This window comes from Neofelis nebulosa, chromosome 11 (assembly GCF_028018385.1).
Source record: "Neofelis nebulosa isolate mNeoNeb1 chromosome 11, mNeoNeb1.pri, whole genome shotgun sequence".
Classification (NCBI taxonomy): domain Eukaryota; kingdom Metazoa; phylum Chordata; class Mammalia; order Carnivora; family Felidae; genus Neofelis; species Neofelis nebulosa.
The window spans coordinates 3,984,515-4,001,053 of NC_080792.1; the positions used below are offsets into that span (position 1 = coordinate 3,984,515).

The 16,539-nt window shown below is 52.8% G+C and overlaps 1 long non-coding RNA gene across 1 annotated transcript; it reads left to right on the plus strand.

Moving 5' to 3' along the window:
* The first annotated feature begins 8,188 nt into the window (after window positions 1–8,188).
* On the plus strand, window positions 8,189–10,120 carry LOC131489900 (uncharacterized). Its single transcript, XR_009250810.1, has 2 exons — window positions 8,189–8,344; window positions 9,475–10,120. It is a non-coding gene; the product is annotated as an uncharacterized LOC131489900 (long non-coding RNA).
* Window positions 10,121–16,539: the final 6,419 nt, after the last annotated feature.

A 16,539-nucleotide genomic window follows, 5' to 3' on the forward strand; every position in this document is an offset into this window, starting at 1 on the left:
CCCGACAGCCAGCCCAGCGATGCCCGTCCGGTGCCGTGGTTCACTGGGGGACTGGGTGACGGACGAGACCCGTGGCCGTTGGTGGCTCTCGTGGTCCACTGTGTGGGGTGCCCCGGCAGGCAGGGGGGCCGTGGGAGCATAGCCCTCGCCAGCGTGGGTCACAAGCACGTCCACAGACAGGTTTGTCATCCAGAAGAGGCATGGTTCCAGCTCATGACCAGTTACCCGGAGATCACTGTAGCGGTTAAGCTTCTCAGGACCCATCGTCACCTGGTGGAGCGGGAGCAACGAGGAAATGAGGTTCCACACAGGACTCGGTGCGGTCAAGTGGGGGGATGGGAAGGACCCCCACGGGGCCAGGGTGGGGTCGGGGGTCCGAGTGCTCACCCAGACTCTGCCCGCTCCCTGGACCCTGGCCTCGCCGGTGGCGAAAGAGGGGCCCGGGCTGCACGGGCGGTGCCAGGGTGACATGTGGGTCCCAGCCTCCCACAGAGGCAGCGGGGCATCCTCTCTAAGGCCCCCCCCCCGGATTCCCTTTCTGTAGAGCCGAGGGGTCTGGGGCGGGCCTGACTCCCTGCGTACTCAGGAAGCCCCTTGGGGAATTCTGAAAAGAATGATCACGCTGATAATAGCTTCAGTTCCCTTAATACTGGGGCAAGGCACCGCGTTAGCTTTTTCTTCCAGATCAAACATCTTAGGTGGTGGTTGCTAATTTTCGTCCCCCCTTTATGGAAGAAGGAGGTAGGCCCAGGGAGGCTGGGTAACTTGCCCGAAGTCACACAGTAAGCGGCGAAGCCGAGTTTGGGGCTAGCCGGTTCACCCCAGAAGCCACACTTCAGCCCAGCAGAGCATCCGTATGTGGTGCTGGCGGGAGCTTATGCTTCAGGACGAACAGCCTGGATGACCGGTAAGGCGCTGTCCAACTTCATGTCGCACGAGAGCGTGAAGCTCGGTGGAAATAAGAGGCACGGATATTTCCAGAGAATGGAGTGAGAGCCTGAGCATAGTAGTTGGCATCCTTGGGCGGCAGGAGGCCTCCTGGACACCCACAGATCGGAGGCAGCTGGGACTTCTGGTCCCACTACTAAGGGCACCGATGTCCCCACCACGAACAACCGAAAGGTTCTACAAAACTGTAAAAATCCTAAAAATTGTGAGGATCTGACAAAAGGGCAAGACAATAGAAATTATTAGGCCAAAATCCAAGAGGAAGTAGAAACAGAGGGAGGTGGGGCGCCAAAGCCACATCTACCGTGGAAAAGAGAAAAACCGGCTAACGATGGGGCCCTTGAACTTTATTCAGTTACCACAGCTTTTCAGAGTGCTTGGGACTAAAGATAAAGCCCAGGGCCATCCGAGGTGACAAGCCTCAGTGCCCAACGTGATCGGGTTGGTCCAAAGAGCAAAGATCTGGTTGGTCATGATCTCACGGCTCGTGAGTTCAAGCCCCGCATCAGGCTCTGTGCTGACCGCTCGGAGCCTGGAGCCCGCTTCGGATTCTGTGTCCCTCTCTCTCTGCCCCTCCCCCGCTTATGCTCTGTCTCTATCTCTCTCTCTCTCAAAAATAAACAAACATTTAAAACATTTTTTTAAAGAAATATTTAAGAGGAAGAAGAAATGCCGAGCCATGAGCCAGAAATAGCAGAAGCAAAGGAACACAGACACGTAAAAAGACTTCAGGAATTAACAGGTATGGATTATAAAACAACAATGCTTACTACCTTTAAGAAATGAACTTCAGGAGGGGAGCCTGGGTGGCTCAGTTGGGTAAGCATCCAACTTTGGCTCAAGTCATAGTCTCGAGTCATGAGTTCGAGCCCCTGCATCGATCGGGCTCTGTGCTGACAGCTCAGAGCCTGGAGTCTGCTTCAGATTCTGTGTCTCCCTCTCTCTGCCCCTCTCCCACTCTTGCTCTGTCTCTGTCTCTCAAAAATGAATAAACGTTTAAAAAATTAAAAAAAAAAAGAAATGAACTTCAGGAAAAATATCAAAACAACCTTGAATATTTGAAAAAGAATGGATATAATCTTAGGAAGTAAAAAAAAAAAAAAGAACTGAAAATAACAGTTTAAGTAATGGTTTAATTATCAATTAGATATACCTGAAGAGACAATTCATGAATTGGAAAAGAGACAGGAAATTGTCCAAGATGTATCGCAGAGGGTCAAAGAGATAGAAATTATAACCAGTGCTGACTCCAGAAATTTCTCCCAACAACGAACATCCTCCAAGTTTACTTGATCTTATCAGATGTCAAGAAAAGATTTTCATAGTTACAATGCATTCCTTCCCAGAAGGAATAGTTTTTGACTTCATAGTTTTTGACTAACATTGGAGGTGTGATGGGGTCCAGTCATCCCACCAGGAAAACCACCTGAGTTCAAGCACACGTGAACCACGACCGCACGTCTCAAATGACCCACGACACTGTGTCATTGATGGCAACACGCTTCCCCATTTCAGAGACACTGAAGTGGAAACAGAATCGGTGAAGCTAACTGGATCCTGACTCAAGAATATCAGGCTGCTGTCCTCCAGGGAAGCCATCCCATGCGTGGGATGGAGGCCTGGTGTGATGGTCTGTGCCGGCCTCCTGGAGAAGCTCCAAATGTAGGACAGGCCAAAGAAAGGGAGAGCAGAGAAGGACGACAGCAAGCTTAGAGCGCCATGATTCTGGCTGGAATCAGTGGTGGGCGCATTGGAAAATGGACGGCTTTGGGGTCCCATGGAGGGGGGTTCAGAATCTGACTCTCTTATCCAGTGCTGATCATTAGACATCATCTCTGTGAAACGGGGACAGTGCCCACGGTGTCATTCCAAGGACAAGGAACCACAGTCCGTTCTCATTGTTCAAGAGAGTCATGCTCTATGAAGTCACGTGAACATGGAATTAGTAAATGCTGGACAATCGCTCTTAGGGGGAAGCACAAGACTAGGTTCCCCCAAGCCCCTGGCCACAACCTGCATCAACCAATGTATACAGAACCTTATTTTATGTGTTTCTGCTTAAAAACACCTTATTCAATATTTACTGTGGATTCATGAACACTGAACCCATGGCCAGCAGTAGCATAACTCGGGCTTGAATGAAGCTTACCTAATATACCTATTTTCTCCATGAGGCATGTCAGTCTTTAGCACCATACTTGGGCGTCATTTTGAACTGCAAAGTCATCAACAAAAAGCATAGCGATGAACAACACGGTACCAAGTAGACCATGAAAAGGACAGGTGTTTACAGTAGGAGAGCCGAAACAAGAAGGCAGAGTGTTGCCCTGTTGGACCTGGGAACGTGTGCGTCACGTTTTTTGGTGCTCCGCACATACCCACGAGTGACATGGAAGCACCGTGGGTGTTGATTTGGGGGTTACAAACACATTTTAGTGAGAAGGAAAATTCACAAATATGGAATCTGCAAATAGTGAGGATCAGCTATACATACGTAAAGCACGGGGTCCTTAGAAGGCACCCAGTGGATGGCGACTCCTACAGTCACTGCTGTGTGACATCGCTGGTGTCCGTTTGAAGTTCTGCCATATTGGAAAACCCGCAGAGGTGGGCTAAGCGGAGACAACAGAGGGGCTTACCCATCCGTCATTGACCTGTCCGTTCATTCAACAGACATTTATCGAGTGTCTGTTTTGTGCCATGCATGGAGAACAGAGAACATGATATCTGACCCTAGACTGGCCAATTGGATGGAGCCTTTGACTTCATTAAAGACATTTCTCTGACCATTGGAGTGGGGGCAGGGGGCGGGATACAAGATCCTGCAGGCAGTTGGGCAGTAGGTAACCAACAATGTTACACTACACACTGCACTTACAGCCTTCAAGACGTAAATGCATTTTTAAAAATCTATCCAAGAGAGGGGCGCCTGGGTGGCTCAGTCGGTTGGGCGTCCAACTTCAGCTCAGGTCACGATCTCGCGGTCCGCGAGTTCAAGCCCCGCGTCGGGCTCTGGGCTGATGGCTCAGAGCCTGGAGCTTGCTTCCGATTCTGTGTCTCCCTCTCTCTCTGCCCCTCCCCTGTTCATGCTGTGTCTCTCTCTGTCTCAAAAATAAATAAACGTTAAAAAAAAATTAAAAAAAAATTAAAAAAAAAATCTATCCAAGAGAAATAGTCAGAGATAGGCATGAATATTTGCGTATTACGCTTTTCGCCACCTTGCAGTCCATAGTGGAGAAATTATAGTATGTATCCGTAAGGGTATGTAATACATCTATTATAAATCATTAAAGAAATGTCATGATGTATCTACCATTGGATGAAAACTATCAAGTTATAAAGCAGTGCATACAGCACGAGGCTGATTTTTGTAAATCACGCATGCACTGAAAAAAGCCTGAAAGGAAATTGTCTAAAATGCTAACAATGGTTATCTCTCAACAGCAGCAGCAGAAATATACAGCTGCTTTGTATGCTTTTCTGCATTTTCTAAATCTTCTATAATAATCGTGTGTTTTATAAAAAGATAACCATTTAACCACTCCCACTTTAATAAAGGCATTTGACAGGGCTTCAAGTCTTTTTACAGTCCCGCGTGGCACCCATAATGAGGGGTGGGGCCATCCCCTGCTAGAGGGGAGAGTCTTTCGGGGGACCGCAAATTCTCTGAGGGGCCATGCGTCTGCCACTGAGCACTGACCCTGTTCCCTGCAAGAGACCATCCCCCCCGCGTGCGCGTAAGACCGTCAGCCCGACTTTAGCACTTTATTTGGGGGTAAATCTGAAAACCCCCAGCCTCCTTTGCCGGCACCTAAAGCCCCAACCACGTTCCAGATGATGAATCGAGACTCTGTGAAAGCAGAACGCCCCCTCCCACCTGGGGGTGCCTCACACAGATGGAAATGCACTCACCTCGAAAAGAAGGAAGTGACACGATAGACATGAGAATGTCACCCTCGGAATATCAGCCAGAGTATCGCCCTCTCTTACCAGTGAAGAATACATCCGAAAGACCCGACATTTGTTTCGGGAACATAAAAGGGCAAAGAGAGCGTAATGTGCATTCACAACATGCGACCACAGATGGGCTGGAAGTTAGTTCCGGACGGAAAAGTTTAAAAATCCCGGATTTAGGTACTGAAGAACCATCCATGCTGGCAAGAAATGAACAACATTTCTTCCTTTATTTACGGCCACGGATCACCTTTGTTTGGGGCCTGTTCGCTGCGTACAGGTTTACATTTGAGCAATTCACGATGTTTCGGCACAAATCTTTCGCTGGATCAATCCATAAATTCAAGCAACCAGCTCATAGGCTTCAGTTTCAGAAACACCTGTTATTCCCCTTACTCTAGCCCCGGGGGGGAGCGGAAAGTCCACGTGGCAAGTCCACTGACCCTGTCTCCTCCTGTAGTTAGAGACACAGTTGGACTACAGTCTCCGGCCCCTGTGGTTACTCGGGGCCCCGGGGCCCTTTGGGCCAATCGCTTGGACGCGGGAGCGCTGTGGACACTTCCAGGCCAGGCTGATGAAAACCCTGCACCTGCGGGGCTCCCTCTCCGCCGGTGCCCAGGCTCACTGCCCGTCAGAGAGCCTGGAACCTCAGACCCAGAGCGGCCCGGGTGAGGCACCGACCAGCGATGCCCCTTTCTTGCCCCCAGCGTGACAAAACAATCTGTGTGCTAAGGCCGCACGAGGCTGGGTTCGTCTGTCCCAACAGCTACCGCTACCCTAATGAATATGGACGGAGACCCAAATGTGAGCATCTTTCAAACAGGTGCTCGTGTGCCGCTTGAGATCTTTTCAGAAAATCACGAAGTGAGCAATCAGCATGCTCAGCTGCACTTCTGGATTCCCTCCCAAACCAGCGCCTGCCTTCGGGGAAGACGCAACGTCTCAGCCCCCTGGGATACCGGAACAATCATCTCCACCCGAGATCGCTAAGACCCACGTCGCAGATTCACCTAAAATCTTTGCTTCCCAAGAAAAACTCCCCATCACGGGCGAGACTAGGTCCCGCCGCCCCTTTTCTGCCCACGTGATGTCCATGAGGCCGAGCACCGGGCTCCGGGCTTTAAGGGTGCTCATTCCCCCCTCTGCTGCCCGCCTGACTCACTGTTCTGCCCCCTGCTCGGCCAGCCCCCCACTCTTCCATCCCTGGCTGCCAGGCAGGCCCCCGCTTCCCCCCTGCCAGGCTCAGCCTTCGGAGCTTCACTGCCTCTGCCTCCTTCTTCCCACCGACTCCTCCCTCCTTCTCAGAAAACCTCACCTTCCCTGCACCCCGAAAGCGGCAGGAGCGTCTGGGAGGAACCACCCCGACACCAGGGTTCCGTGGCCACACGCAGTGGGGTCTGGGCCCCCCTCTCCTGCAGGAAGGACCTCATTCGTAGCTGTCCCTCCCTCGCTTGCCCCTGGCTCTCCCCTCCCAGCCCAGAAATGTGCCCAGTCCTGCTGCTCATTGAGTCATTCATCCGAGCAAACATTCACGGTCACTACGCACCCCCCAGGGTCACTGCGCAGGCACAGGAACGCAGGGAGGAGAGGGCAGGTAGCCTCGAGCAGGAAGGCTCAGGGAGAGGCACACCCGGGCGGTTACACCTGTGACTCGTGGACTGTGGCCTCCGTGTCCCTTTCCTCGGGGGCGGCTTCACGGAAAAGTCGTCTGTGCCGAGAGTCCCCACTGCTCTCCGTCCCTTGTCTCCCTGCCCGCTGCACCCTGACCTCTGACTGTGCCGGCTGCACGGCCAGATTCCCTCCCGGCCTGGCTCCAAGTCCTATGATGCTCCCCAGCCCTGACCTTCCCCGCCCGGATCAGCGTGCTCCCTGAACCACTCCCTTTCTTTTCCTTTTAAGTTTATTTACTTACTTTGAGAGAGAGAGAGGGACGGAGAGAGAGGATCCCAAGCAGGCTCTGCCGTTAGCCTGGAGCCCGACGCGGGGCTTGAACTCACGAACCACGAGGTCGTGACCTGAGCCGGAGATCCAAAGTCGGAGCTCCCCACGGAGGGGATTCTGACGAGCCCGCACCCTGAACCCTCCGCCCGCCCCACTCGGAGAGCCCGCCCTCAGGACCTCCCAGCCACCCTCTTCCCTCGGACCAGAGTCCGAGTGGCGTTTGCAGAAACTCGCCATGTGTGATGGCCTTTCGGATATGCGGGGGCACAGCCGGGGCCTGGAAGGGCTGTGTCACCTCCGGAGCACGTCAGGCCCACGATGCCGGGAGAAAGAGCAGAGGCAAGTGTCGTTTTCAGTGTGACGGGGGCCAACGTTTTCACTTAGGAGGAAATAAGTTCTTGGATTTATCCCGAAACGTCAACAGGAAAATAAGTCTCCGCATACAAAATTGCATTCACTTGCAACTTCTCCGTTATATATTTGGTACCTCACGTGAGGCGCCTTATGTTTCAGCAGATAATTTCCTGGGGCGTATTAGGGTAGTTGAGTTCTTTTGAATTTTGCCTGTATCTAAAAATAACAATGGAACTTGAGAAAAGGCCACATAAACCGGTACACCGGAATGAATCCCTGTCCCTTGAATCACGGGTCACGTTGCCTCTGCAGCACTTCCGCGGGGTCTGGGTTAGGACGACTGACCGAGAGCTGGCCCTCAGGAGTGCCAGGGTACCCCAATGCAGTCCCTCACCTGGCAGGTAGGGCCGCGGGCCTGCGGGCCTCCACCGCAGCCCCATCAGCGGCGGGAGGCCGCCGGCGTGATCCTGACTCTGCCTGGGGAAGCACGGATGGGAGAAACCAGCCCCACGCAGACCAGACCGAGTCCTCAGCCTTGCTGCTCTTGTTCCCCACAGACCAAATCACGGTTGCCATCGACAGCATGGATCAGTTTCCCGGGGCTGCAGGACGAGAGCACCGAAAACGTGGCCAAAACAACAGAAACATAGTCTCTCAGTCCTGGAGGCAGGAAGCCCAGAATCAAGGTGTGAGCAGGGCCACGCTCCCTCTGAAGGCTCTGGGGGCGGGGCGGGGGGATCTTTCCTCTCCTCTTCCAGCTTCTGGAGGCCCCTGGATGCCTCAGAGATCCATCACTCCTATCTCTGCCTCTGTGGTCACATGGCTTCTCCTGGGTGTCTGTGTCCACATTTCTGTCTCCTTACAAGGACACCTGTCATTGGATGAGGACCCACGCTGCTCCATTGTGACCTGGTTCCAACCCAATTACATCAGCCCACACCTAAGAAGGTCACACCCACAGGTACCAGGGGTTAAGACATCAATACCTCTTCGGGGTGGGGGGGCACAATTCTACCCACTACGGAGGCTGTTTTCTTTTTTTTTTTGAAGTTTATGTGTTGACTTTGAGAGAGACAAAGAGAGCGTGAGCAGGGGAGGCGCAGAGAGAGAAGGAGAGAGAGAGAGAATCCCAAGCAGGCTCCATGAGGTCAGTGCACAGAGCCCGAAGCGGGGCTCAAACCCAGGAATACTGTGAGATCATGACCTGAGCCGAACTCAAGAGTCAGGCGCTTAACTGACTGGCCTGGTGCCCCCAGAGTATTGTTTATATGCTTGACAGTGTGCCACATTTTTTTCCTTTGTTTCATTTCATCCTTATAACCATCCTATGAGGTGAGAACGCCCAGTCCACAGGTGAGCAAACCGAGAGCAGGGCGGTCAAATCTGTGCCCACGGGCATGCACCAACCACACTGCAGAAGTAGGTCCGGGCCTCAGCCTCCAGCCAGCCCTTCACCACAGGCTAGGGGCTGAAGGAAATCAGCAGGTCATTACAGCCTAGCTGGGATCGGTGTTCCGGGCCAACTGACCGGTCCCGTCTGCGATCTGTATGTAAGGGGGCATCTCAAAGGGCCCCGGCTACTGAGGGCAGACTCGGGTCTGAGAGAACCGAGCGTTTCCATGATGAGAACCCACCCACGGAGAGAAGGCCTTTGCCAAAGCAGCTGAGAGTCCCCAGGCCCCCTCCAGGCTCTTGCCCATACGTGACGTACGAAACGGCCTGTGCACATCCCCCGTTTTTGTGCCGCGCGGGGTTACAGAGCTGTCCCCATTAGCTCCGGCCCCTCCTCGCCCCCGAATCCCTTTGGCAGATGGGGCACGGGGCCCCTAGTATGCTAGCCGTCCGGCCCTTTGCTGGCCTGAACGTAAAGCTAACTAAACTAATTAATCACACCAGATTAATAAGAGTGACAAGGTGAGAGGGGTGACATTGTCCAAAATCTCCAATTTGGTGTGAGGGCGCATATTTTTTTAATCCCCACAGCAATTTATTTTCCGTATAGCAAACTTTCTCCGAGAATGTCCCAAAATGTAGTCAAGGTTAACTGTGCTGTGAGCTTATTCAATATTTATGATTCTTTTTATTTGTATTACGAGGACTTTTTGGGGACTCCAAAGGGTCCATTAATCAAACAGAGTGACAAAATGAGGCATTTGACAATCGGAACAAGGCCTGCATATTATTACGATTAGATGTCTATACCTAGACATATAGACGTAACGTCTATAGCTCAAGGAGGGGGTAGGGATAAGAGAACCAACTTAACTTTATCAACAGCTCCTGATTAATTGTTACCAAGTGTCATCCGTAAATTTCCCTTCCACTAATAATCCTCTCGGACGATCTAACAACATCCCCGGCGAGCTGGCGGTACCGAGGCTGAGTTTCTGAGACAAGGAGCGGGTGACACCGGTACCTCCAGTGACTGGCGACGGGCGGTGGACAGCATTCAACGGAGCTGCCATCTCTGAAATACAATTATCAGTGTGATCTGCTTAAGGATTCATCATCAGCTCCTGCCTTCTGAAGACTTAAAAAAATGCCAAGACACACAGAGAGAAAGAGGTGATAAGAAGGCATCATTTTCCTCCAGCCTCATAACTGTAAATTGAAGAAAATTATTTTCTTTGCCTGCAGCTCATTGGCATATAGGCAGCATTATATTATAATTTCATAAGCATAAATCCTTTGAATAAATTTCAGAGGAATAACTGAATTAGAAATGCAAGTAAAGTATCTAAAAAACTTAACTGTAGCAGGCAGGGGAGAGGAGGTGTGAGGGGCACAGGCAAGGAGGAGAGCCCCTTCTGGGTGCCTCCCGTGGGTCCCCAGAGGCCCGGGAAGAGCTTGGTCAGGGAGAGGCCGTTTCTCACCCCCTTCTGTGCCTGATGGCGAATAAAAGAAGTTCTCCTCCTCTCCCCTTGCTCGTGTTCCAAGGAATTTGAGCCGTAATTCATCATAAATTAATTTTGGAGAAACAACAGGCTTGGGGCGTGTTATAATTATTGTTATTTGTTTATTTATTATCGTGTTAACCATTATTTATTATTGTGTTAAGCATATGTGAGATCACAAAGGTTGCTCCTGCGGTTTCCTAGCAACAAGTCTGTGGGTCCGCCACGCAAGTTTCCCATCTCGGTGGGGGTGGGAGGCGGATGCCGGTTCAGGGGCCCGAGGCGTCTGTCCCTTCCTGAGGGCGCCCCTTGGGATGCACTGTGGAGGAGAAGGGTCGGCCTGGCCCCCTGCTGATGGCTCACCAGCCGCCCCGCAGATTATCTTCAAACAAAGACCACTTGGAGGCCAAACCCTGGCCCCGGGGGCTGGCTCAGCTTGGACAAGGACGTCCTTTCCTAGGCCCGTGTTGGTCCTCAGGGAGGTGGCCACCAGGCCCCCTCCATGGCCAAGGGACATCTGGGGGGGAGGAGGCTAAGGGTTGGGAAGAGGATGGAAAACTTCCTGGGGGCCTCCGCGCCCCCCTGTCGCGGCCTGGGGCAGCCCCGTGCAGCTCCCCACCTCCCCAGGGTGACCGACTGGCTTCAGGAGCCCGTCACCATGTATGTAATAGGAACAGAGGCACAGAGCCCGGAGTTTCAACTGTGTTCACACAGCCTCTCAGGAGCACGAATATCCATTTGCAATGTCTGTTCTTGTGTCAGCACAGAAGTGCAGAGAGGGATTGGTTTCCATGTTTCCGGCACAGGGACCCTGCCAGGCAAAGGAAACCTTACCTGGGGGCCCACAGAGTGTGATGCAGGACGGGGGGACTGAACCAGAGTGACGGGACGGGTCTCCTTTGTCCGGCGTTCTCAGACAGACCCCCACGCCTCCCATATGGATCACTTCTTATCCTGGTTAAGAAACGCATAGCAAAGGGGCCCGGTGATGCCAGTACGTTCCCATTATGGCGGAGCCACGCACACAGGGTCCCAGGCAGAGCCCCCCGCCCCTCCCCCCCCCCGCCCCCCCGCCAACTGTCCAGTGAAATCCCCTGGGAGTGGCATTTTTTTCCCAGTAAACTTTTAATTGTAGAATAATTGGACTTACAGAAAAATTACAAAGACAATATAGTGCCCCCACATGCCACACACCCAGTTTCCCCCGTTAGTAGCCTTGTCTATTACGATGGTATGTCGGTCGCAATTGACGAACCAATGTCGATGCATTAGTATGAACCGAAGTCTATGTATTATTCAGATCTCCTGAGCTTTCACCTTCTTCTGTTCCAGGATTGCGTCCAGGACAGCACATTACTTCAGTTATCAGGTCTCCTTAGGTTCCTCTTGGCTGAGCCTCTCAGGTTTCGCTGAGAGTAATGACCTTGCCGGTTTTGAGGAAGGTTGGTTGTGCATTTTGAAGAGTGTCTCTCAATTTGAGTTGTCTCTCAGATTGAGTTGGATGGTTTTCTTATGGGTAATGTTACGGACGGCATGTCTCTCCCAAACTCGCATTTTGTAATCTCATCCCCAGGGTGGTTTTATTTGGAAGTGGGCCCTCTGGGGGTGATCAGATAAGGAGGGCAGGTCCCTCGCGAACGGGATCGGTGCCCTTGTGAGAAAAAGCCGCAGAGGCCACCAGCTCCTTTACCCACCAGGTGAGGAAACGGCGAGAAGTCAGCAGTCTGCAAACCAGAAGAGGGCCCTTGCTGGACCACGCAGGCACCCTGATCTTGGATTTCCAGGCTCCAGGGCTGTGAGGACTCCTTGCTTGCTGTTTACAATCCATCAAGCTCATGGTACTTTGTGAGAGCAGAGAACGGGCTAAGACAGACTGCATTTACGCGTCTAGGAGAGGAAGGTCCCAGAAATCCCATGGAGGGTGCCTGCCGTCAGGGCACTTGTTATTGTTGATGTCAAACGTGATCACGTGGCCAAGGCGGTGTCTGTTGGGGATCCCCCCGTGGAAGGTTGCCCTTTCCCCCTGTCCATATGCTGTACTTGGGGGCAGGAAGGCCCTGTGAGCAGCCCAGCATGTTCCAGGAGCAGAGAACTCTGTTCCACCTCCTCCGGCGTGGAGGGTCCACACAAATCAGTTGAAATTCTGCAGAGCAGATTCTCCTCCGTCTTCATTTCTTTAGTCAATCACTTCTTTATGGCAGGATGGACTCGGTGTAGACTTGGAGTTATATTCCGACACTGCCTCGTTCATGTATTTGCTCAAACGTGTCAGCCAGTGGAGGTCCTTTCCATTGCTCCCGTGTCCTCCTGACATATCCCCGTCATGGCGGCACTATGGGTCTGGTTTTGTGTTTTAGCACCTCCTTACTTTCTGGCATCACAAGATGCGCCTGTCTCATATTCCTTGCCCCCATTCTAGAACCGACCCTTTCTCCACAGACCCCTGGCTCTTTTTATCGGAGAAGGGCATTAGCAACCACACTCTGGATGCGGGGTGTGCTCACCGCTACAGGGCTGGGGAGCTTTCAAACCTCTGCGCATTTAGGATGCATCCAAGATCAGTTGCCAGCATCTCCTGGAGGAGGACCCAGGCCTCAGTGTTTTTAAAGCTTTGTCTGTCTGTCAAGCTGTTTCTACTTTTATATTTGGTCAATAGCCGGTGGCCTCCTAGTCTTGGGATTAGCACCTTTACATCAAGCGTATGGATACAGGGTGCCCCTCCGTGCTCCAGAAACAGTGTGGAACTTTACCAAGACGCAGGGGGCTAAATGTTTGAAAGAACTTTTGAGGGGCTGATTCTTTTCGTGGTTTGGTGTGTGTGTGGGGGGGGGGGAGTGGGGAGTGCCCGCTTCTCCCTTTTGTCTGCCTCTCTCTTACCTTTATTTTTCTTTCCTCCTTAATCCCTTGAGAAGTACCTGCCCAGTGCTCAGACCATTGGCATCCCAGAGGCTAGGACTGGCAATCAGGTTCCATCTATCCCTTCTAGCCGGTGACCACAAGCGAGGGGCTTCGTTTCCCCTCCACCTATGGCTGGGGCCACACTGAGACCACTGCCCATTGAGTCAGAAGTAGGTGGCCGAGCTTAGAAGTAGGTGAATCAGCGTGTGGCACATAGAGGGCACCGATAAAGCTAGCTCCTCCTTCCTCCCCCCACCTCCAGCCCCAGGGAAATAAGACAAGCCTGACACTGGGGCTGGAGGCCAGCTTGTCACCCTCTCTGGACCAGAGCTCGTCACCACACCTGGGGGCTTCCCTGCAAAGCAGAATCCAGGCGGGTCTACGTGGGCATAGCGGCAGGACAAACCCTCGGAGTCAGAGCACCCACGCCTGGAGATGCTCGTGCAGCGTGGGCGCTGTTTGCACCCCCTGCCCTGTGGAGCTTCTCTGTGGTCGGAGGCTGCCCCCTCCTGCTCACTCAGACGCCCAGGGACTGCTCCCACGGGAGCCTGCCCTGTGCCACCCACTGACCAGTGACGATTGTTCGAATCAAAGGAATCAAATCGATCACGAGCCAATCTTACTTGGAAGTCCTTTGGAGGAACAGGAGTCCTTTACCTCAGAAGCCTGTTTTGTTGGCCAAGGCTACTTGGGAGGCCAGCTGTGACGGCCACTCTGGCAGTCCTGACCGCACAGTGGGATCCCCCGAGAGGACTTTGGGGTGGTCCGCAGAACCCGGGGCCCAGCCCCACAGCTGAGCCTCGACCTCTAACAGCTCCCTGGGGCACACCATGCGGTGATGTGGCTCCATGGGTCTCTCGTCCAAGTCTCACAGTCTCGGGAACAGAGCCTTCTGGTGCGCCGTGAGGCGTCTCTACCTGTGGGTAAACCAGCCACAGCTGGAGGGGCAGGGGAATGGGACACGCGGGCCACCAGGGCAATTGTTATCAGCTGAGCAGCCCCCATAGGGGTCCATGTAGTTAATCAGCAGTTTCTCTCCTTAAAACCGAACTAACAATAAACTCTTACCAGCAACCACAGCTTCTCAGGAGCAAGCGTCTCGTGCTGGGTCCTTCAGACATCATCCGCTCAAGCTCTCTGAACAACCATCCCGCGTACACGTGAAACCCACCGAGACGAGAAAACAGGCCGAGGGAGGTCAGGTATCACCGTCCAGGTGACCCGGCCGACATGCTTCGGAAGGGGGACCTGAGACTCCGGAGGGCGTTGTCTTCTTGACGGTGTGACACTGGCACAAGCATCCCATACATGAGCCTCCAGACCCGGGACGCCGACAGGGAGACACGGGAGCCGTTCTTGCCCGGAGCTGCCAAAGCAAGTGTAAATGCCCGGGTTCCACCTGCCGCGACACCCGCCACCGAGCACCGATTCCCTCTGCCAACCTCAGCTCTTCCCAAACCGGAGCGCTCGCTGTCTCCCACACACGCCTCTGTTCCTTGCTGTCCCCTCCCTTCTCCCACCTGTTGGGCCCTTCGGGACTCAGTAGAAATGTCTCTTCCTGGGAAGCCTTCCTGAGTTTTGCTCCCTACACATCACACTCGGATGCTCTTTTAAGGTTTTAAATTTTTTAATTTTTATTTTTGAGGGGGGGAGGGGCAGAGAGAGAGGGAGACACAGAACCCAAAGCAGGCTCGAGGCTCCGAGCCGTCAGCCCAGAGCCCGACGCGGGGCTCGAACTCACGGACCGCGAGCTCAGCACAGAGCCCGACGCGGGGCTCGAACTCACGGACTGCGAGATCATGACCTGAGCCGAAGTCACACGCTTAACCAACTGAGCCACCCAGGCGCCCCATCTTGTGCTTGTCAGCCGTGCTACTTAGGATACTTTGCTTTGCCCTAAGGTATCGGAGCTCATTCTGTCCTTCCCTTCAGACAAGAGGAAGGTCTTCCTCGTCACCGTCCCCTCTCCGGTGTCCGGCCTGAGGTGGGCTCTTGGTCCTCGTTGGGTTGAGTTGATTCGAGGCTCAATGACACCTGTGCCGAGTCCTTCCCTGCAGGGAGGAGACCCTTCTCCATCACACTGGTTCCCGCCATCTAGAGGAGACGTGCTGGGCAGATTCACGGCCAGTCCTCACAGCGGTGGAGAGATACAGACAAATTCCACACGTGACCGTGGCCTTTGTGACGCGTGGACAGATCTGGTCCTCCCTGCTGCCCTGAAGATAGGTGCTGCCACAGGACTTGCTTTGGGCAAGGAAATGCGGGCAGTGGTGAAAGTGTCTCTCCCAGGCAGAAACTGAGGGTCGGGGGACTCACTGGGCTCCCCTGCTCCCTTTGTCCTGACTGGGCACTCAACGGAGCCTGTGTCTAGATAAAGTACTATCAGTGGGGAGGGGGGAGGCTATGGCACCCCCGTGAGAAGACCTCCCCCCACTGCCCTACACCTAGGCAGAAGAAACAGCAGCTCTTGTGTTGAGCCATGAAGACTCTGGGTTATTTGTTGCCATGGTTTAACCTAGCTTTTCTGACGAGCGTAGTCACGTATCGTGCCTTCTTGGATACAACCGGTACCTTCCCGAATAATCTAGATCTTGTCTGTAGATGGAAAGAGGGTTCACAATAATGACACTACGGAACTGAGTGTGGCGACAAAACGTGTGTGATACGGCCCCAGCCCTATTGTGCAGTGTAGCTCTGAGCAGACGCACGCATACACAGAGCATACAGGACGGACTTTCCTTGGAAGCAATTTTTCATGCTTCTATGAAAGCTGTTAATTTTTCTCGTTGGAGGTAGGCCAATTCGGCTCAGTTCATGGAGGCGTCCACTGCAAAATTCATCTAGCATTATTTCCTGAAGCTACCTAAGGTGCAGACTAGAAGAATGGGTATTTTCTCTTAATGAAAAGATAGTCGGATGAGGGGGGGAGAAATGCCTTTCCTTTCTTCCTTTCTCTTTCTTCCCTTAAAAAAACTCACAATGATGTTGTGATTAACTTGCATTTTGCAGCATAGTGGATATGACAGTCAACCAAATTAATCCCATTATGCAAAACCCAGTTCACAAATGGTTTTGCATTTTTGCAAAATTATGTCAATTTCCCTATAAATTGGAGAGACTGTGTCAGTTTCCTGAACTGCACAGAGACGCTACCCAGTGCTGTATATCTATATTCCTCTAATTCAAAAAGATACAGATTTTAGCTCCGTGCCACACATTAGGATTCATAACTTTAATGCTGATATTTTTGTTTACATGAGACTTGCATGAGAATTACCAACAGTTTTCACATTCGTTTAAAATCTTCCTTCCCGCCATACTCATCGTGGTGGCAAAAAAGAATTAGGAGCTTGAACAGAAAATGGTGAGAACAAAAACCATCCCTATTTTGATTCGAGGACCGCGATTCCTTCTTTCGTCCCACCTCTGAAGCCCTCGGCTTCTCCGGCCAGGCTCCCCGCGCCCTCGCCGGGGCTCTGCCTCTCTGTCGGTGGCGTTAGCGCGGGGAGAGCAGGGACGGCCGCCCACCTGCCGTCCTCTTGGCCAGCCG